Source organism: Rhynchophorus ferrugineus, unplaced genomic scaffold (genome assembly GCF_030347505.1).
Source record: "Rhynchophorus ferrugineus isolate W39M unplaced genomic scaffold, kcgeb_rfMv2 rfM10, whole genome shotgun sequence".
In the NCBI taxonomy this organism is placed as follows: Eukaryota; Metazoa; Arthropoda; class Insecta; order Coleoptera; family Curculionidae; genus Rhynchophorus; species Rhynchophorus ferrugineus.
The window spans coordinates 28,953,297-28,977,741 of NW_027472589.1; the positions used below are offsets into that span (position 1 = coordinate 28,953,297).

Below are 24,445 nucleotides of genomic sequence, written 5' to 3' on the forward strand. Positions count from 1 at the left end.
CTTAATTCACTACCCACTTTGTATGAGGATGGTCTTTATACTGTTTTAATAATAATATTCAGTACAGCTGCAACACGCTTAAAAATATTTTCAATAAAATTCGCAGCAAATTAATATTTAGCAGTAAAATTTCTTACCTCTCTAACGAATTTTACTGACAAGAGGGGTCCTCCATCATCTCGTTCCTGTTCAAAGTAACTGATTAGAGACACAGTCGGTTCTATTCGGCTTCGGAATTTTCAATCAGAGTAAAAATAAGCAGGGATTTGAAATTTATCAAGACGAGCAAAGCATTAAAACAACGTTTGCCGCTTTATTCAGGCTAGTTCGGTTACACGTTCGAACTTATCAGCTAGCATGTATCTAAAATATTATCTAATTATAAAAAGATTATCCAAATTGCGGCAGACCATACATTAAACTTGATTAATCTTGATGACATATGTTCAAAACTTTGGAAAGAATATATATATATATATATATAATTTAAACATATTATGTCATATTATCAGAGAAAAACTGTAACTCTATCTCTATCAGAACTGTTTACATTAATGAACTGAACTGATTTAATTTATAAAGTACGAAAATATATGTGTATGAAACTTTTTTTAGTTCAATCGGAAGCTTATATTTCTAATTTCACTAGGAGAATCCTCATTGTCGTCACTGTCCATAAATTCCTCCTTATTATCACTCATGGGGTTATCTTCATTCTACAAATTAACATCAGGGGGAGTACAAGCAATGTTGGGATTCGTCATTTTTATACGTTATCAATATCTAAGAATGCACTGACAAGGATGTCCGCATTCGATCGCAATTGGTCTCTAATTACACTTAAGGAAACATTTTCATCTTCATCATTTATACAAAAGATATTTTTCGAACATTTTTGAATAATTTTTTGATTAAGATTCCCCACCTATATTCATAAGATCCATAAATTACTCATACAACAATGAAATGCATCTTCTTTTCGCGTTGTAGAAGAACATCCCAACAACAAAAACCCCTTTTTTCGAAAAAATCTATTAGGCTGTATTTTCGAGTCTCTAGTCCATTTGTAGATCTTGTTGACCGCTACTTGTGCTGTTCTACAATCTTAGACAGAGATACATCTTTTGCCATGATAACTGTGTCCTCGGCAAATGTTCCAAGTACTGTTTCTCTAGTTGTTGAGATATCAGCAGTATAGAGCAGATATAGGAGTGGTCCCAAGACACTATCCTGTGGAACTCCAGCCGAAATAGGTTTAAGTGTTGAGAATGTCCCTTTATGTGAGACTCTAAATTTTCTTTCGAAAGTAGTTTCCAGCAGTTTTATTACACCATTAGCAATTAAGGAACTTTTTCATGCCTTTCCCTAGTTAACTTGTCCAAAAACTAGTAAATAAACGCTCTTGATCATACTGCAATACCAATCAACAAGGCTCACACAAATGGATAATCACAGAAATGTCTTATATGATATAGCACGCACTCCATTCTAAATTCTTCCAAAAGTATTCTCTGTTTCTCACCTATATTCACAAGATCAATAACTTATTCATACAACAATGAAAGGCATCTTTTTTTTCCCATTGTAGAACAAGATCCCAACAACAAAAACCCCTTTTTTTTCGAAAAAAAGCTATTGGACTGTTTTTCCGAGTCTCTAGTCCATTTGTAGATCTTGTTGACCGCGACTTGTGCTGTTCTATAATCTTAGACAGAGATACATATTTTGCCATGTCTTCGGCAAATGTTCCAAGTGCTGTTTCTTTTATTGTTGGAATATTAGCAGTAAAGATCAGATAGAGGAGTAGTCCCAAGACACTATCCTGTGGAACTCCAGCCGAAATAGATTTAAGTGTTGAGAATACCCCTTTGTGCGAGACTCGAAATTTTCTTTCGAAAATATATGATTCCAATAGTCATATTACACAATTAGCAATTAAGAAAAGTCTTCACATGCCTTTCCCTAGTCATCTCGTCCAAAAATTAATAAACAAACCATTTTGATCATTACTGATCAACAAATCTCACAAAAATGGGTAATCTCAGAAGCGACTGATATGATATAGCCCTCCATTTTAAATTCTTCAAAATGAATTCACTACTCCTCATCTATATCTACAAAATCAATAAATTACTCATACAACAATGAAAAGCATCTGTTTTTCGCATTGTAGAACAACAAAAACCCCTTTTTTACCAAAAAAAAAACACGTATGTGTACCCCATTATAATCGAGACAGCTCAATCCGAACCATGAGCTCGTAAAATGTGCCCCATATTCGTTTGTTTCCAAACAGAATGCCCACAACCAGTCCCATTCATTCATCCCGACAACAAAAGCACCCGGCCAAAAATTGCCGTGTTCATTGATGGTGCCGAATAAGAAAAAAAACACATTTTCAATTAAATAATCTCGCCGACCGTTTACGACGGGTCGTTCGGTCCCACCCCCTTAATTTCTTTCGTTCTCGCTCTCTTTCTCTCTCGCCTATTATGTTTGGGGTTCTATCGGGTGGTGTGTTTTCACGTAAAAGGTACTACCGGTGTGTGGGATTTGCCGGCTACGAGAACTGACAATGATCTAGGGCTGAGGGGTTTTTATGCAGGTGTAATTCGTAAATCAGTGTTAACTTCCGATACTATCTTGTTTGTTAAGTAGATTTTCTGACAATGCTTCCATTTTAACACATCGATTGACAAGTGTGAGCTATCGCTCAACTACTAACAATATTCAGGGAACATTCATGGAGATTTCGTGAATTTTATTGTAGATTTTGAGATATAGTCGAAAAAAAGTACTTAAAATGATATCGATGATCTGAACAAGCGACAAGAATAAATTAATACCACTCTAACTAGCTGAAATAAGAAATGTAGGAATATATATTTTTATAGTAATAGCAGGTGGAGCAAAAGTCCCGCTACCATGTGGATTGCTCGCCATCTAGGTTATGTGACATTTAGCTCAGTTTCGCTTTAACCATTATGTTGTGTAGACGTCCAAATTTTATTAGGGATAAATAAACGCCACGAGCTTCATCCCATTTTCTTCTCAGTGGCGTCAACAGAACAGTCGATTTTGGGGAACACAGAGTCCTCAATTAATTCATGAAACATCATTGTATCCACTAAAAACAACTTTATGGTTTATGCTGGAAACATCATTGGTCCCTGTTTTTTGAAAATGACCAAGGTACAGTTAGTATTACTGCTGAACTGTACCAAGACATGATTCGAAATTTTCTTGTGCCCGAAATGGAACAACAAGGACTAGAGGACATATGGTTTCAGCAATATGGGGCCACAGTATACACAGCTCGTTCAGTAATTCAATTATTGAATAACGTTTTTCCACGAAGACTAATTTCGCGAAGTCGCGATTTAGCATGGCCAGCCAGATCTCCGGATTTAACAGCACCAGACTTTCTCTTATGGGTTTTTTTAAAATCAAAAGTTTATGTGAATAAGTTCCAAACGATTCGACATCTTAAAGACAATATTCGTCACGAAATTGAAGATATTCAGCATCAGATGTTGCAGGATGTCATGAAAAATGCCTTTATAATAGCCGCAAGTGGCATAGCGAATCGCGATCGCCATTTAGCTGATCTAATTTTTCAGTCATAAGAAAACAAAAATCTAAAGACCAAATAAACTTTTTATGAAAACCAAACTCACTTACGTTTTCTTTGAGCAAAATTATAGACAATCAAAATGGTAGCGGGCATTTTGCCCCACGTTGCACATTTAAAGATCTAGTGTCCATGAAAGGAAGTTCTTCTTTTACTGTTTAATAGACTAGGCTGGATACGTAATCTAACTGAAACTCTTAATCATGTATGTATAATCAATCAATCATATATCACGAGTGAAATACAAAGAAAAAAGTATATTCAAACCAAGGCAAAATATTTTAAATTGTTGGTCTCAAAGCCATACAAGTATAATATCATATAATTTTTGTTCAAATTCCTCAATCTACTCTTTTCAATAGGACCTAATAGATCTCAATAGTTCGATTCAAAGAAAAATTTAACACAAAAAACATAACATAACATAAAAAAAACTCGTAACCAATTAGCTACGAAGATGTCTCGTTTTCATCTCATCGAGCGGCCCTGTAGTTAAATTAATGATGGAAGAAATTCTAGTGCCGGTTATTAATTTGTTACTTGTGGAAAGTAGTTCCAAAAAGACCAGACACTGCCACGTTGAACTTTCATTTATTATCATAGGCGTAAATTTATTTATCTTGCCATTAATGCTTCGATAGTTTATAACATATCAATATAAACCTACACCATCTCTATATATATTTCCAATAACCTCGATGACTTTATTTTCAAAACCCACATAAATAGAAGTAGGTTTTTTACCGGTCAGTGCGTATGTTTAAATACATTTCTACTAATTAATAAAATTAATTGATGAAATTTAATTTTAAGGACGTATTAAAGGTTTTCGATAAAGTAACTATAGTTGTTATAATACCTTAATAAGTAAAGTATAATATTATACATTTAATTTTGTTATTACATCTTACATTAGATCTGCTTAGTACAATCTTCATTTACAAATTAATTTATTACTATTGTTACTCAAGTGATTTTTTTAGTCTTTGTGATTCCACAATCTGCCCTATAGGCAATAAGTATTTCTTATGTCTATATTATATTTACATGGCATGCAGAAAATCACTTCATTATGCGATCTTCTATATAAAATATTATCTTAATTAATTAGTATTATTCTAAAGGTTATTCTAAAGTTTACATATGTCCGGTAATCAGATCAGGTGGTGTTAAACGTTTTAGTCTACGCACTTCACTATCACGTCGCATATTTATCTGATTTGTGAGTACATTGGGATGCACTGACACACTTTCGAAGTACTTCACACAAACACGTTGAATTACGCTCGTTATAGGTTCTAGAGGAATATCGCGTTCTATCACTTTATTTGAGATATAGTACGGAGCATCAACAATCGCATGCAACACTTTATTTTGGAACCGTTGAATGATGGATATATTATATTTGCTAGCGGTACCCCATAGTTGGATTCCATATGACCAAATAGGCTTGAGTATAGAATCAAACAGCAACACCTTGTTATCTAATGATAAGTTGGAATTGCGCAAGATATTTAACTTGCTCTGCTTGAGGGAGTTGACGATGATTGATATTCACTGGTGGACGACATGTTTTTCTACGCAGGGTAAACGTTACATGGGTGGATTTTGTTTCATTGACTTTAATGCGCCATGTCTTCAACCATAATTGTATTTGATCCAGATGGGTTTGTAGGTTTAATGATGCTGTGACCGGATCTTCATGAGATGCCAAGATTGCTGTGTCGTCTGCGTATGTTGCCACAGTAGTTATTTTTGTGGTGGACAGATCGGCCGTATACAGAAGATACAGTACTGAGCCGAGTACACTACCTTGCGGAACTCCTGAATATATGGGATTTAATTCGGTATGTTCATCGCCTTGATTTACAATAAAATGTCTATCAGTAAGATAAGATTTTAGTAACTGATAGTCCGGATGAGGGAGAAGTTTCTTTAGTTTAACCTGCAAGCCCGTATGCCATACACATAGTGTTAAACATAACAAAGAATGGAATTCCAGTTTGTTTTCCTCAATTGTTTCAGCACTACCTGCAGTAAAACAATAAACATATTTAAAAAAAATAAAATAACTTACAAAAAAACCTCTTTTTAATTCATCTGAACAATGAAGGAAATTTCAAAAATATTCATAAAATTGAACATCCAGTAATTATATTAGATAAGGAAATGTTAACTAAACAAGGAAAAAGAGTGAATTTGAAGAAAAGGAAAGGACTCATAGACGTAAAAAGGAAGAAACAAAAGAAAATAACAAAACAAAATTAAAAGAACAACGATTTTAGAAAAAGATAGAGTACACAATAATCAAAAACCAAGTTAACAGTAAACCAACGAAAATGACAAAAAAGAGAAGGATTCTGATCCTTGAAGAAATCTAAGGATCAGAACTAAAAATTAACACATCAATAGGGAAAAAATAGATAAAAAAGCACAAAATAAAAACTCGATGAAGACTATTGAGGTGAATTTTGAATGAAATTGATGAGAAATGAATATGAATATTGAAAAGCTCGATGGAATTCATACAATTTCATGCTGTTACCAAATATCATTCCTGTCACATACAAACTGAAAATAAAATTTCAAGTTTGACTTTTTATTACCATCATAGCTGCAGTGTTTTCAATCTATGCATTGTCCTACTCATTTAACATATCAAAAAGCCCTCGTATGACAATACGTAACTACATGATTCACAAAACAATACATAGAGTCACCAAACAACAGTTCCGTATTCACCAATCATCAGTGAATCACGATTTCTTGTACTTTACAACAACGACTGTCCAGATCTCAATCTGATTTTTTCAACGTTCGAACGGTCGGTATATGTCGCCTTTACATAACAAGATTTCACCTTTCTCGCTGATCATATTCGTCATATCTCTTTCCTCGGGAACAGTTCTTCGAGTTTGCGTCAATATTTTTTGCCCATATCATCGTTATTTTTGTTGGTCTCATTTCAACTTTTCACTTTTATCTAACCAAGATTGCAATTAAATTAATTAATTAAACTAGTAACTGTAATACGTTTACTTTCTGATGTATTTGGTTTCTTTATCGCCAACTGAAGTCTTTATGATTGATGATAAAACTGTTATTCAGGACAAGAATGAGTACGCCTTCATATAATAATCAGTAGCAGGTTACTACAGCCATTTACATTTCTGGATTTATTCCTCAACTGTACATTGATTACAGACACAGAATTTTAATTGAGATCTTAATTGTAATAACGTCCATGTCATAAAGAAGGATAGGCAAAATTAGATTATTAAATTTCAACATGTTCCTTCGAAGAGATACAACTTAAGCGGTAACAATTTGTTCATTTTATGGAGTAGTACCCAATGACATACCTAGTCAAAAACCTGTGAAACGTCCAGCAATATTTCAGGACCGAATGTCTTCAAACGCCGTTTCAATGACTGTTTTTGCTCTACACACTTGATCGACGGTTGAGAGATGATTCTTGTAAATGGTTTAACACGTTTTAGTATGAGTTTCTCAAATAATTTCTTCCGGTTTGTCACGTTTATAAGCATATACTTATATATTTATGTCTACTTCAACATCCTTCGCTCCCAAACTGGCTGCAAATAAGCATGGCCATTGCTTTTTGTGGCAGTTCTTTCAATAATCCAGGTGAAATATCATCAAATCCAGGAGCCTTTTTATTCACGTGGCAACTTCTACTACGACTTCTACAGGAGAAACCGATTTTATAGAACTATTTCGGAAATATTTTTTTGGATTTAGATTGCTATCATTAGGTTGAAAATCCTAGTAGTTGGAAACTTTCTTAAGGTTGCAAAGATGATCCCAAAAAAAGCTTGTACTGTAAATCACTTGGTTTAGTTTTTCGTACGGAAATCTTAGAAGGTTTATAGTGAATGAATTATGCTTTTAAAAGAAAAGTTGCAAAAGTCAATCGATGAAAATGACGCATATAACAAGTCAATTGAAAGGTCCCCGGCCTACCATGGTAAAACACATATTCTGCTAAAATTAGTTTTTTTTATTCGACATAATTCCCTTCAAGGGTGATAAACTGATTATAGCGCCTCTCCAACGTTTCGATACCATTTGTGTAGTACGATTTGTCCTTTGTTTCAAAATAGGCCTCAGTTTCGGCGATCGCCTCTTCATTCGACGAAAATTTCTCCCCAGCGAGCATTCTTTTGCGATATGAGAACAGGAAATAGTCGCTGGAGGCCAGATCTGGAGAATACGGTGAATGAGGAAGCAATTTTAAGCCCAATTCATAGATTTCTGTCATCGTTTTCACTGACTTGTGACACGGTGCATTGTCTTGGTGAAGCACCACTTTCTTCTTCTTCAAATGTGGCCATTTTTCGGCGATTTTGTCCTACAAAACAGTCCGATAACGTTATGTAATAGTCGCTGCTGATGGTTCTTCCCTTCTTAAGGTAGTCAATAAAAATTATTCCATGCGCATCCGAAATTACAGACGCCATAACCTTGCCAGCGGACTGCTGCGTTTTTCCACGCTTTGGAGCGAGTTCATCGTGTGCAGTCCACTCGGATGACTGTCGATCGAACTTTGGAGTGAAATGTTGGAGCCATGTTTCACCCATTGTCACATATCGACGCAAAAACTCGGGTTAATTAGGCTTGATCATCTTCAAAAAATGCCCCGAAGCATCAGAATAATAAAAGTTTAATTATATCAGTTGACGGACGCTTGATTCATCAAGCAGAATCAGATAAATACCTCGGAATATAACTTTAGCTTAAGTAGTTCAGTCTTATTCTAATTTAGGAAATACATACTGATACTCAGATACATACCTTACTTGTGTATCAATGCATGTACAACAGAACAGTAGTAATATAATTTGTAAATTACTATAGTACTAAACATATCTAATGCAAGATGTAATTGATAATATTATTCATTAGTGTACGAAATATATATAAATTCGTTTTGAAATAATATGAAGCAACCGAAATAATTTTCTCTCCAACCTAATTGAAAAAAGACGTCAGCTAACAATAAAATAACCTTTGGAATGATGTATCTAATATTTTTAATTCTTAATCATTCTGTTTTTCTTTTTCATCGGCGAGTCCAAACATGTAGTTCACAGTAAGAATGAGTATAATACAGTCACTAATAACTACAGGTTACCGCGGTGCCTGTGAAATATTTACGGTCCGGATCGTCGACAAGGTTCCACAGCGTCGTCGTCGTCGTTATCTACGACTTACCTGGTACGTCTTGTCCACTTCTCAGAACTTTCGGTTTCAGTTCCCTTTTTTCTCTCGTGAACATCCACGGCCAGCGCATATTCTCACGTGAACAGGTGGACATTTCAATAGCATCTCATCTTGGAATTCTTCTTATTTTTGCCTCTCCCTTTTTTGCTTCTTTATTCTTGTTGGGCTTGTATGCCTGGAGAGAGACTCGATACCTAATAAAGCTGCGAGAAGATCATATGTGTATATATAATCATATCAACATTTTTTCTATTATATTAACATTGATCATTCAGGAAAATTCAATGTGTGTAAAAAGTGTGCCTTGTTTTTTTTTATTAATTACATCTCATATTAGATATTCTTATTACAACCCTAATTTATTGCCACTGTTCTGATATACTTGCATTAATACACAAGAAAGGCGGGTATGCGATTAATACATCAGTATTGTATTTCCCAAATTAAAATTAAACTAAACTACTTCAGCTAATGTTAAGAATACTTATACACTAAACAAGTTCATGTTGTTTCGTTCGCTTCAATCTTCTGATTTCCTGCGTGTTGTCCAGTAGCTGTATTGCTTCCACGTTGCTGCGATTTAGCAACCTTATTTCATATTTTAAATCGAATCGTTGATCATTTCGTACAACTATTTGATTTCGAGGTCATCGTGCAGCTCTTCGTTGGTTACGTAGCGATAATCATTAGTAATTAATCGTAGAACTTTGTTTTGGGTGCGTTGGATTACTAGTTGGTTTGATGTCTTAGTGCAACTCCATATTTGCACCCCGTAGGTCCAAATTGGCATTATAATTGACTGATAAACTAATCTCTTTGAGGTCAAGTTTAGAGTATCTTCCAACTAACCAGTACAGTAGCTCAACTCTGCTTTTCTGCTGCTGTTTAACATGATATTTCGAATTTAACCTACCATCGAGATGTATTTCGAGGTATTTAGCTGATTTTGCTTGAGGAATCGGCCATCTGTCAAGTGATATAATTAGGTTTTTATCATTTTACCGCAACGCAAAATTAACGTCGATAGATTTGGAGGTATTACGCTGTATTTTCCAGTCTCTAGTCCATTTATAAATCTTGTTAACCGCTACTTGTATTTTTTCTGCAGCGTTAGACAGACATACATATTTTGCCATGGCAACTATGTGGTCGGAAAATGTTCCAAGTACTGGTTCTTTTATTGTTGGGATATCAGCAGTATAGATCAGGTATAGGAGTATTCCTAAGACTACCTTGTAGAACTACAGCTTTTCTTTCGAAAAGATATATGATTCCAGCGGTCGGCATTTTGTAGATTAATCCCAAATGCTTCCGGTCACCACATCACCCGGTCGAGAGTCCAAGAATATTGCAAGGAAATATTTCTTTTTTTCTAATACCTTTTCAACAACCGCTGTTACCCTGTGCACTTGATCGATTGTCGAGTGGTGATTTCGAAATCCGAACTGGAAATCTGGTATTTCTATAAATTGTTTAATACGTTCTAACAGCAGTTTCTCAAATGATTTTGGTATCGCAGGTAAAGGCGAAATAGGCCTGTAAGAAAGATCCAATTTGTTCTGCCGGTATATCAGATTTGTTTAAAATGGCTATTTTGAAATTCATTTTTATTTACTTTACAAAAATTTACAAAAATCATAATATTAAGACTGAACTAATATACGGAACTATATACTGAAATAATAAAACACTGAACAAAAATGAAATGTTTCGCGTCAAAATGTGTTGTATATTACTTTTTACACTTCCATTGTCGTTTTGCTTGATATTTCTTTTATCTTAAAGAATTTACTACTTATAGCGAGGTTAAACTGATATTATCCTACTGTTTCGATTTCAGTACTCAAATATTTAAATGCTTATACTATTTTTGTATCCTCAATTTGCTACCGTTTAGTTCTATTAATTATTATATATTATATAATATTATAGTATAATATTATACTATTAGGTAATGCTATTTCAGTTTCGCAGCATAACAAATAAGTAATATAGTTGCATTCAGATCCTTTAAAATGAAATCACGTTGCCATAATTTTTCGAATGGCCAGTTTATTACCCAGGCACCAAATAAAACCAGTCTCTACGTACTGCGATCTACATTATCGCAACTAAAAAACAGAAACCGCCGATGAGATTGTCCAATTTGTTGAGATTAAGTGGGTTTTTTGTTGGTTAGTTTAGAGGCGTCCCTAAGGTGCCATTGATGCCGGCTGCCGTTACGTCGAACAAGCAGGAGGAAATCCTTATTAAGAACCATAGAGCGGACGTTTCAGGTCGTAATTGTAAAAATTGCCCTAATAAGCAGGAATAATGGATCAGGCGGTGATCTGTTATGGCAGTTTTTCTCTCGGCTTTTTTACTCCTTAGACTCGTTGACAAATATCTCTTGGGCGAGTTTAATACGCCGCGATAGTTAAATTTAATTGTCATTAAAATATTCGCATCGTTAATATAAATTATTAACAGGCAGCTTACAGCAGCTATGGCAAATCCGATGAAGTATGTGCTCTAACTAATATAATAAACAGTGCTGTTAAAATATATACTTAACATGTATCTATTAAACTAATAGTCCCCAAATCATTTTTTACTTTAAACAGATATATTTTCTGCCAAAAATTGATACAATTTATATTAATCAAAATGGTTTCCATCATTTTCAACAATTTTTTCCCATCTTTCTGGCAATATGCCGTTATCTGTTAAACTGTTTGAAAGTTAGTTAATAGCTTAAACTAGGTCTGTCCAAAAAACCTTGCAATTCATTATGTTCGGACTTTTTTAGTCACCTTGGCCGCCATTGATCTCGAAACCACAACTTTTAAATTGCTGAAATCAAAATCGACAATTGTGATAAAAAAAATTCCGAAAGTGCAATTTTGAACGTTTTATGATTCGCCATCAATCGCCGATCAAAATGCATGCAAGTATCAAACAGTTTCTATAGGATGGTACAACCTATGGTACGTAAGCCAATGTACTAGCTTCTTTACCACAATATCTGATTGCGAAATTTCAAATTCCAAGACAAAACACATGATACTATTCTTTCGCCAGGACAAACTGCCACAAAATTTTGAAATTTGGTTATTTTTATGCGTTATTTGCTATAAGCAATTTGTATTAAGCAGCCAGAATTGTGACAGACAGTTTCATTGATTCTTGTGACTTTTTGTCAAATATTCAACTGCATATCATTCCGCAACTGCCCTATTCTGTTGATTTTGCTTCCACAGACTTCTAGCTAATCCTTAAACTTTTAAACCCACCCGAGAACATCACTTTAAGTAGATTGTTTCGAAAACTGAAAAACCTGACATAACTACAATGCATCCAAGGGAAGTTATTTTGAAAGCAATAAGCTGCAAGAAATTAAAATAAACTTCGCTCAAAAAAATGGAGGATGGATGATGTCGATGTAATATGCTCTACAAAAATAAATCAACATAATAGTTCACATTACATATCCATCGGTCATCAATATTTACTGAGATTCTGAAGTAATACCTCTTCTTATAATTGATACACTAGAAAATGCCTGCTACAAATTCAATAATCTTTGATATCTTATTTGTGACGTATATATCTGACAGCTTCTCAGATTACAATCTTGTCATTACAACTGATCTTAAAAAATTTGTCGTGGATAATAATGTAAAATCGATAAAATTATAATAACAGCTCTGTGTGACGCTTTCGTAAATAGTTGACTGTATGTTTATCATCTTCAAATATTCAGTGTCTTGTCTATGTAATGACAGATAGAGGTATTTGAACAATACTTTGGTATGGGTTATCACTGAAGCTAAGTTTTTTATTTGTATTTTTATACATCTTTATTAGATTCGCTTAATACGCTTAATTTACAATTAATTTATTACTGCTTTTCCTATGTACTTAGATTAATTAACAAGCAAGACGAGTGCTAGAAAATACATCAATATGTATTCCTCACTTGTAAAATTATAATAACTTATAGCTATAGTTTACACTAAATGTATACACTTTATATAAGTTCGTATGTTTTTGTTTGCTTCAATCTCCTGACATCCTGCGCGCTGCCCAGCAGTTGTATTGCTTCCACGTTAGTATGATTTAGTAATCTTTCGTGTTTCAAGGCGAAATCTTGGATAACTCCGCAAATCCATTGGATTTCCAGGTCACCGTGCAGTTCTTCGTTGGTTACATAGCGATAGGCATTGGTAATACTGAAGCTAAGTGAAGTAAAAGAAAATAAGCAAATAAACATCTATATTTTGTAAAAGACATTGGAATATAGGAAAATGTATTGGATAATTGAAAGAAAATCAGATACTCTGGAACTTTAGAACTGATTACTTACACCGAGGCCTTCAGATACCGATGATCACTCAGGAAATAAAGAGAATCGCAAGTAGATATGAGGAAAGAATCCATTCTCATGATAATATTGAAGTATTACAACTCCTGGATAATACCAGAACAGGACACAGACTCAAAAGAATCAAATTATTTGATCTTGTAAAACGTAGTGTAGGGAAGTACATTTAATAAAAAAACAGCAGTATTAATACATATACATTAATAGATTAGAGACTAATTTAGGACCGATAGATCCTCCTATATAGTTATCAACCACTATAACAACCACTAGTAACAATGTAGTAAATAAATTTCAAAAAAAGGCTAAGAAACGATTGTGCATTTATGCCTTTTATTTGTGAAAATAGTACAATATATATAAAAATATTATTTATTAAACCATACACTTTTCATATTATTATTTCGTATATTATGGAACTATACTACAAATCAAATATATCAAGAATAATATAATAATCACGATAACAAGCTTTCTCACACAGTAAGGAATTTTTCGTAACCTTTTGATGAAGAAATCAACAACAAGAGTTCAACAACTGTTTCGAAGACGTCAACGCAAACTTTAACGTAAATTCATTGCATCCGAAGAAGGTTGTCTTAAAAGGAACGAAGGACTTAGTATTGAATCAGAGAACTAATATAATAAACTTAATATTAAATTATTTTCATAGCCATAATTATAGTTATTATCGAAATTGCCGGGTAATTAAAACGGTTAATTACGTGCGGTAATTATAATTGCTTATTATAGTGAATAAACTGTTAGCTTTGGCACGAAATGCAAATGTCCGCTCGCGAATTGTTCACGTACGAAACAACCTTCTCTGCCATAAGGAAAAACTATTTTTAATAACGACAACGCGCGTGTCGTTACAACAGCAAAATCCCTGATACACACGGTTACAGCTCGGTGCCCGTAAATAAAAGAAACCCACAAAAAAACGCAATAAAAACACAAAGGAAAGGTGATTCGCTATAGAAAATCGACGCAAAATAGAAAGGCCCCAGCGTGGGAGTGTCTTGGGCGAGCGTTAATTGCACAACGAGATCAAAAATTGCTGGAAAGTGAGACGGTTTATCTGCTAATTGCCCGGTTGCCGCGACCGCGTCCCGTCGACCCCGTCTACGTACGACCGCTCGACAAAATCCGAGAGGACGGGGAAATAACGCGAGACGCGGCAACGTCGCCAAGTTGCAGGTGGACGATGAAGGCTCCAGATCCGGCATGGCGTTCGGCGCCTATCTGTCTGAAGCACACCTGCAAGGCCTCCGGCCAAAAATGCGACCTTTGCCAATAGTAGAGAGGAGTTAACAACATCGGGTATTTCGTTTAAAGTTTGTACGAACAAGTCGGATTCCGTTGCACCATTCGAAATTATTTTATTTTATACGGATTTTTTTTGTTTATTAATAAACGTTACTGACGGCAATTCATTAAGTTAATAATGTTCATATGTTGAAAGTGTAATAATCATTGCATATGTTTGTTTGAATTTGATCTATTGCCTTTGCTACCAACATTGATATATTATATACCGTATACATTGTACCAATTATCCATGAGCTTGTATTGTATGTCTTAAATCCAGCTCTCATTATTTATATTTGGCATAATTCTTTATCGGTTTTATTATTTTAAGGTAGTATGTAGTCTAGAGATATGAATTTTAAGTATTTTTTAAGTGAAATAAAAAAAACAATATTTTTAATATAAATATTTTAAAAATCCTAAGGATACTATAAATCGCATTATAAAAATTCAAGAATTTAGAAACTGATTAAGTGGGGTATCCCAAAATCAGCTACAACGTGGGGAAAAAGTCCCGCTACCATTTTGTTTGCCTATAACTTTGCTCAAAGAAAAGGTAAGTAAGTTTGGTTTTCATAAAAAGTTTATTTGGTCTTCTATTTTTTGTATTAGTTTATTCTTGATTCTATTCAGCAGTAACAGTAATGGCAACACCTTGCTCATTTTCAAAAAAAAAAATAATAAAAAATAGGGACCGATGATGTTTCAAACATGAATACCACACCATACAGTTGTTTTTAGTGGATACAATGATGTTTCATAAATTAATTGAGTTTAATTTTGTGAGACACTGGACGATTAGGATATTTTTGATGCAATTTCCGCTGAGTGGCAATAATGGAACGATTATTTTCAATAAATATTATCACTATTTCAGCTCGTTCTTGTGGCGTATATTTATCCATAATATAATTTGGACGTCTACACAAAACAATGGTTAAAGCGAAACTGAGCTAAACGTCGCATAACCAAGATGGAACGCAATCGAAATGGTAGCGGGATTTTTGCCCCACCTGTTATATGTCCAAAAGTAATTTAAATTTTAATAAATACCCTTAAGGGCATATTCTTAAAAGGTTAAGTTTTGAAAAAACGTATAGAAAAATATCTTTTTTCAAATTTCTAGACTAGAATATATTAGGCATATAAATTAGACTAACATTACTAATAGATCAATATGTATTGTATGTATTTATTATCTGAATTACTGATTTGCTTAAGAAACCTGACATAAATTAGTTTGAAATTATGTATCCTAAATATGTACAGAAAAAATCCAAATAACTCTTTTATATCACACATTCTCCAGATATAAAATACATACAATTTTTAAAAACGGTATTTGCGAAAATAAAAATGAATGAACAAACTCTCCTTTTGTGGAAGGAGAGGACAGATCGTTCTTTTTATGTTCGAATTATATTCTTCCGCTAGTGAATTTGGTTAAATTATTATTAAAATTCTCTTTTAAATAACTATTTTGGACGACTTAAATGAATTATGTTTAACGGTGCTTAGTTTTTTCCAAGTCTAAACGTTTAAAGTTAAAAAACTATTTAAATTTACAATTTCACTATTTGGTTATTTGTTAATTTAGAAAGTGCTTCGCTGTAATCAAGGAACTGTAAGAAAGTACCTTTCAAATTCATTACCTACTGCAATTATTTTAAATTACACAATGTTTAATGTTTGCACATATCGAATGTATATTATTCTAATACAACACATTTTAGAGATAAATTTAGGTCTTATACTTTCAAATGTCTTATAATAAATACTCTTACATCATTTTCTGCAACTTTTGCATCTTTTTGACAACACAGCGGCACCATGTCGAAAGAACGATGTTGGTTTGTTAGCAATTCAATTTTGCCCCCACTTCCAATTCAACTGCATAAGGCTGGTGCTGATCTGTACTTGCCATTACAGGTACTACAGTGTATCCTTCACAACCATTGCATTTTTTTTTAATTATTTAATTATTACAGTGTTACTAGTCCTTTCCGACTAACCTATAATTTGTCTTTGTGATAACTTAAATCTAGGTATATATCTAGGAGGATCCATCGGCCCTCTCTCAGTCTCTGGTGAAATAATCTTTATACATGTCACTGCAGTATTTTTTATTATATGCACCTCACTACACAACACTACACAAGATCAGATGGTTTGATTCTTTTGAGTCTGTGTCCTATTCTGGTGGTATCCAAAAGCTGCAATACTTCAATATTCTCATGAGAATGGAGTCTTTCCTCATGCCCCCTTGCAATTATCTTGATTTCTTGACTGACTGTAGGTATCTGAAGGTCTCGATGTAAGTAATCAGTCCTATAGTATTTGGGTGCACCCACAATACCTCTCAGAACTTTGTTCTGAAAAATTTGTATTTTATTTATGTTACTCTTTGTAGCACATCTCCCTAATTGAACTCCGTATGTCCATATAGATTTCAGTATTTGCTTATATAATAGCAATTTATTATGTACTGATAATTGTGATTTTCTTCCAATTAGCCAGTATATTTTCATATATTTCAATTCCAGTTCATTTCTTTTCTTCTTTATATGTTCCTTACGACGAAGTTTTGCATCAAGATTCATTCCGAGATATTTAACGTTGTTGCTATATGGAATGGTAGTATTTAATGTTATTGGTGCTTGTACGGTCTGCTTATAGGTCAACTGCACATCCACAAATTAACTTTCATTATTTTTTATTTTCCAAGTTTATGTCCAATTATTTATATTGTCACTTGCCTGTTGTACTTTTCATGTGGCTTCTTCACTATTGTCTCCGACAGCTATAATCGCAGTATCATCAGCAAATGTAGCCATCGTAATATTCTTCAGTTGTAATATAACACAAGTGTAGAGTAGATAAAGCATTAGCCCCAGTACACTTCCTTGTGGTACACCTGCTTTAGCTTCTTTTATTGTAGAGTAAGCTTCTTCTTGTTTGACTCTAAACATTCTGGTTGTAATGTACGATTTTAATAGTTCGGTGTGTTGTTTTGGTAACATTTTCTGTAATTTATGAACAAGGCCTTCATTCCAAACCTTATCGAAGATTGTGCTACATCTAAGAATATGCTGAGCATATTTTTTTACTTTCGTAGGCTTTTTCAATAACATCTGTTATTCTGTGGACCTGGTCAATTGTTGATTGCTTCTTAATAAGGCAAACTGTGTTGGTATTAGGGTTTTTCTCTCTATGATCGGTTTTATTCTTTTCAACAGGAGTTTTTCAAAAACCTTAGATATTACCGGCAGCAGTGATATAGGTCTATAGGCTTTTATTTCGTTTGGTGTCTTCCCAGGTTTCGGGATCATTATAACTTCCAAATGCCTGGGACATGTTTTAATTTAAATGTTGTGTTGATCAAGTTGATGAATTTAATAATTCCCTTTCTTGGTAGTCTTTAGCCTCGTGATTTCCTGGGTTTAATGTCAGTTTTAATAACTTTGGTTAGCTATCTCGGCGTGACTTATTCAATCATCGAATTTTCCGTTTCTATGTCCGGCAAATTATATGCTATATTAGTTTCGTTTAGTTTGAAAGTTTTTTCCAGATAGTCAGCAAAAGCTTCTGCTTTTTAGTGAAACATGAAACCAAACGTTGTCATGCAACAGATACTTTTACGTCTGTTACTCGCTATTGTTGCTCTTTTTACACAATACGTCGTTTAATTTGTACATTTCATCATTCAGTTGCAACAGCTTTCACTATATGCATAGCAATATAATGGCCATTATATATGCTAAACCATCGGGTCGATATTGATGACTCCTCTAGACTAACTCATAGCTTTTTGTGCTTGTCAATGTCGTTGTAGATCTACTTTTCATTGCCATTCACACTGCATCACGTCAGGAAACAATTCATTTATCAACTGCTAATCAGTCTAAGAGTTCTTCGAGATTTTTAGTTTATAGAAATCTGTATTTTATAAAAGAATAATAATAACATATAGACTTGTTCAAACAGAATATTTTACTACATGGGTAACTAACGATAGTTCGCGTACAGGAAAACATAAACTCAAACAAACTAAAAATTCAACAGTCGTTATAACCTCATATCATAAGTTTTTTTTAATAGTTTTACTGCGAATTATTCAACCCTAATTAACTGTGGGTCAACATTACGACGAAACGTGATTTTTAATAATTAATTTACCTGTTCTGTAGCGGTATGTTTTTAATTCGAACCAAAGACCATTCTACAACGCCAGCGGGATGTTTTATAAACGAGATGGCCCAGGTGTGCATGGCTTTTATTGTGTTTACCGTCTTCAATTTAGATTTTAAAAAATTCTGGTGCACACCTTAAGAATTCGCTTTGTGTCATGGCTTTCACTCTGTTACGTAGCTATATTGTCGTTATTCCTAATAGTCGCCTTATTTTAATGCGCTAAAGAGTTTGATGTATTATATCTATAATATTTTATAATATATACAGGAGACATATGTAGTCTATTCAAAACAGTAGTGACACACGTGACCTATCAAAATGCCGCAATGTTGCCACAGCAACTCTGAGTTTTAGTACATTTTGGCTCTAACGTATAACAAAATCCTAATCTTAATAAATTAATGAAACAAAAATGTAATGTATAATAATTTATTTAACATTATAGTACATCTACATATAGTACATAAAACTATAATTAATTATACAGCCACAATAATTTATCGGTTAGAGTTTAAAAAATTTCTACACTATCTAGAGTTTTGGGCGCGTTTTTTTTATGTAATGCCCCCGAAGGCCTAATCCATATAATTAACAATTGTGTATATGAATAATATATTTTACTTTCATTAGAGAGCATATTTATGTTTTACGCTTAGTTCTTGTTTCCTTCAATGCAATATTTCCTTGTAAAGTTGTTATAGTATTACTATATTTCTCCTTAGTTTGTCCTGCTATTATCTGTATACATCTTTCTTGATAGAACTACATTTAATCATTGTATTCTCCTTAATGTATTTGCCATATCTGTTAGTATTATTTCTCTCCTCATACATGTTAACCAAATATCTACAGCTTTCACACTCTATAATACAATTCCTTACAATTAAAGTATATTAATTGTATACTGACCTTTTGTTGTTTCCTCTTTCATAACACTGTCTTGGTAATTGTCAACATTGAATCATAAATCAACATTCATAAAGTTTTATTCATTTAGGATCACTCTCAGAAATACTAGTCAAGTTAATAACCAAGCTGCTGATTTCCAATCTATTAAAAACTTGCTCAAAATTCTACTATTTTTCAATTTCTTCTTCAAAGTGTGTGATTGAGCTCACACAAACCGAATATGTTATTTTCGACAATGCCTCTTTCCATAAATCCAGACAGTTCTGGTTTGAATATCCTACTCGACCTGAATGTCTATTATGATAATTCTTTGCCCCATATCAACTTATTGGATTAAATATGCAGTGATAAGGAGGAAGACGTAATATTATGTGGCCATAACGTTCAGTAATCTGATCTACCATGCATCTTTTCTCAGGCTTATTTCTAAAAAAGTACATTACATAAAATGCAATTAAATATTTCATTTATATTTACCGAGTAACAATTTGAAATAGTTAACATGGTTTCCTCGAAACTTATTTTATGTACTTTAAGCCATTCCTTAATTGCAGCCTTTATTGATGCACTTGTTGGGATTTTCTCCAGCAGTGTACTATGATGTGGTACATTGAACATAATAATAACTAATGGTTCCTCCAAGTTCTTTAAAAGCTGATTTCCAAATTACTGCAAAAACAAGTTATGGTTCATTTCTGCATGGTACTCGCCGTTGGTCTTAGAGGTAAACACTAATTCTGCATCAGGAATAAAACCATTCCTGTTTCCAGCATGAAGAACTATATACCTGCAATGAATTATTACTAAATGTTAACTGTAGTTAACAAAACCTAATGGATAATTATTCCAACGTTTACCTTTCTCCATCAACTTTTGTTGTCTTTACACTATATTTATTATCATCTTGCCATGAGCGACCCAATATACCATTCTGAAATATTCATGTCTCATTTAAGTATATAAATTGATATAATAATTCTTCCTTGATTTTGTTATATGCTTCTAAAGATTGTATTCTTTTAAAAGCAATCTCTGGAAGTTCCATTAAATCCCTTCCTGGGTTATCTTTACACCACTTAAATCGTATATTATCCAATAGTGTATGAAGAGATGTTTTATCCCTCAAATAGCTGTATATATTTTGGCTTTTTATGGATACTTTCCAGACTAACAATTTTCTCTAAAATAATTGTATTAAATTATGTTTCGATTGAAAATGCTACTTACTGTTTTGATACATTTCGTATATTTGTTCTCTGGTACAGCTAACATCAATTTGATCTTGATTCGTCATCTGTGTTGCATAAACACGTTTTCTTTTTGGTGAATTTAAGGTTATATTGTTTTTTATTTTTTGAGATATTTTAATGACTATGTCCGTACTAATATTCAGTGCAGCTGCAACGCACAAAAAATATTTTCAATAAAAACCGCGGCGATTTGAAATTCATTAAAACAACGTTTGCCGGTTTATAACCCGTAATTATAATATTCTGAAGAATTTTGCGGACCTTTGACAAACGGCAACTTTTACAGGCTATTTCTGTTACATGTTCGAATTTCTCAAACAGCATTCTCTCTCTTTTTATATAGAACAAAATAAGAAGCAAAATATTGTCTGACGAATTTACAACTTTCGACGGACACATATTGATCGCGTGTGTCACTACTGTTTTGAATAGACTATACATATAATAATCTTTATATATTAATAAGGTTTTTGAGCCACCATTTGCTTTCAAAACAGCCGCAATTCTTCCCGGAATAGTGTATGAATAGTTTGTTGTTGTTGTCCCACTCTTGTACCAAAATATCCGCCAATTACTTCCGATGTTGGGGATAGAAGTGACTTCTAAGTATCTGCTCTAAAACTCCCCAAAACGATTCAATTATGTTGAGGTCTGGTGATTGTGATGGCTAAAGGAGATGTTTGATGATACTCTGATGCGCTTCAAACCAAGACTTAACTTTTTTGGCTATACGTTTGAGCGCATTTCATCTTGGAATATGGCAGTATTTGGCAGCAATATGCTAACCATAGCAGGAACTTTAATGTAATCTAACCAGTGGTAAGAATGAGCCATATCATACGGAACCTTTCCCATCAAACAATGTAAACATGAAGTAAGATGTACTATAGTACAGGGATGCCAAGAAAACATCCATATATCGATATTACACAATGTTCGCACATATCTAATACAATATAATTCCAATACAATACATTTTAGAAACATTTAGGTTTTTTACTTTCAAATGTCTTATAATACACTTGCATACATTATGATAATTTTATCACCTTAAAAAAAACACTTACCCAGAAAAATTCGTACAATATATTCAATCAATATTCGTCAGATATTTTCCATCATTTTCTGCAACTCTTTCTGGCATAGATATTTTCGGCCGATATTTTTTCAAGAAAAAGATACTTCTTAAACATCATAAAAAAAACCTTGTAATTATTTTTAATAGATCCTTGATATATGAACTTATTTTTAGAGGTTTAGTGCATTTTGGTATTTAATTTTAATTTAATTTTTGTATCTGTATATATAGAACATGAATTCACTGTAATTAATTTAATTAATTTTCGTATGTTTTAAGCATATGACAATCATCCACATATTTCTGAAACTATTTAACCATTTAGGAATGTTCTTAATGCGTTTTGAATCACATAAGTTAGCGAGATATTTCAAGATATCTTCGGTTCTGATCGCTTAAAACAAAACTTCTTAAATTCTCATCACTCTTAAAACTTTCGAAAAAACAATTGCACCTTATTATTATTGAATCGTGCTTTTGATGAGACAAATGTTGCTAAACAGTTGTTATGCTGTTACATGTAAATCAACGCTCAGTAAACATTGGGATTTTCTTGGATCAAAATCTAAAAAATGCTTGATTTGGGTGACGAATAAGGACCGATAGGCTTTCCTAGATACAGGGGATAGACGAGATAATATAAACACAAGATAATAGAATCATTGTTTACGTTGTTTCTTATAAACGTCTGGGTTTGTGTATGGAGAACAACAAAAGAAGCCTAAGATCCGGACTGACTACTTCCTATAGTCAAGCATGAGGGAGGTTGCTGTCACTAGTATATTGTTGCTAAATACTGATAAAGATGGAGATGATATACATGCGCCCATATACACAGATAAAAAGATTCAGTCGGGAGTGAGGAGTATATTTCCATCTCCAACTTCATTGAAGCATTTGGCGGATGTTTTGGTACAAGAGTAGGACGGCATTCTCATTAACATTGCGAAGAGGTGCAGTTGTTTTAAATTAAATGGTTGTTAAACGCCTTATTAATAATAATATAATTAATATGTTTGTCAGGTGTTCATATTATTTTGTACTAGTTTTTAATTTATCTTAATAATTTTAACAAATTTTTCCTTAATCAGCAACGGCTAACAAGAACATATTAATGAAAAAACCTAAGTAAAGAAACTAATTCTCCAGTCTTCTTTTTTCCCGCGATTTGTCCTAAACGGAATGACCGAATCGAGAATCCCTTTCCATTCTGCACGGAACACGTGAACGAGTGGGAGAGAGAGAGAGAGGCAGCGACGGGCACCAAGAAAAAAAAGCGAAACAAAAAGCCATAAAACTTCCAAGGCAGAAAGATCTCATGTCTCACGGCCGGCTCCGAAATTCTCGGAACCCCAAAAACAACAACAAAACGACGAGAAAAGCCGCGGAATGTCTAAAATCGTATAATCTTAACTCAGGTGTGCGGTGTTTTGTCGTGAAAATCCCACAGGTGTGGATCGTCTCTCTTTTGGGAGATACGATTTCTTGAATCGGGGCCGGGGACGGATTGCACGGACGCGCAACGGTCGACATTTACAGCTGAATGCATCTAAAATACAATCTATAACATTTACATTAATTTTTAGTTTTAGTAACAGTAACTTTTTTCAAAATTAAATTCGAGTTATACAAATTGCTTGCGTTTTCACTAAAGTACTTAAAATATTGATCATTATAATTGGAGAATTTTTAAAATTATATCTTATAGTCTATCCAATAATTGGATTTGTACTTTGGTTTATTTTCACTCTGACATAATAAAAGGCTAATGTAAAAAATAATGAACCATAATGTTATCAAATAAAATTTATTTTAACATTATCGTACATCTAATGCATATATTATCGAAGGACTTAAATTATTGTTAATTAAACAGCCACAATGGTTTAATGGTTAAGGTTATTTTATTATATTTACATTTAACTCTTTTCCATACCACCTATGAGGTAGTTCTAAGCATATTTTTTATATAGTGATAACCCTTGGAGGCCTAATCCATCTAATTAACAATTGTATATCCAAATAATATATTTTATTTTTATTAGAGAGCATATTTACCTTTTTACGTTTAGTTCTTATTTCCTTCGTTGCTATGTTTCCTTTCCAAATCATTTTGACATGACTGTATTTCTTCTTGCTTCTACTACTACCTTTGTATATTTTTCCTAATAAAAATAGATTTAATCACTGCTTTCTCCCTAATGCTTTTACCATATCTGCAAAACAGTTAATATTATTTATCTCCCCATACATTCTAGCCCAATGTTCATTTATTTTCTGTACAATTAGTTACATATCAATACGCACACTTATACAATAACTAGTACTAGAACAATCTTAAGTTACAAACTAATTTAAGACTACTCTTGTACTTGCATTAATACACAAGCAAGCAACTAGGTCGTGATACCACCATTTGTCAACTTTTTCTGTGTTGAAAGATTTTAACATCAAAGGGAGTCATGCTC

General features: G+C 33.3%; 1 protein-coding gene and 2 long non-coding RNA genes across 5 annotated transcripts in view; 1 reads left to right on the top strand and 2 right to left on the bottom strand.

Annotated features, from left to right (window-relative positions):
• Positions 1-24,445, top strand: part of LOC143203994 (uncharacterized) — a 207,974-nt gene that overhangs the window by 97,279 nt on the left and 86,250 nt on the right. The gene's annotated exons all lie outside the window — the stretch shown is intronic.
• Positions 12,813-13,425, bottom strand: LOC143203763 (uncharacterized). The gene is made up of 2 exons (XR_013007429.1): positions 13,221-13,425; positions 12,813-13,092 (listed from the first exon to the last, which is right to left on the bottom strand). It is a non-coding gene; the product is annotated as an uncharacterized LOC143203763 (long non-coding RNA).
• On the bottom strand, positions 20,127-20,737 carry LOC143203847 (uncharacterized). Its single transcript, XR_013007451.1, has 2 exons — positions 20,507-20,737; positions 20,127-20,436 (listed from the first exon to the last, which is right to left on the bottom strand). It is a non-coding gene; the product is annotated as an uncharacterized LOC143203847 (long non-coding RNA).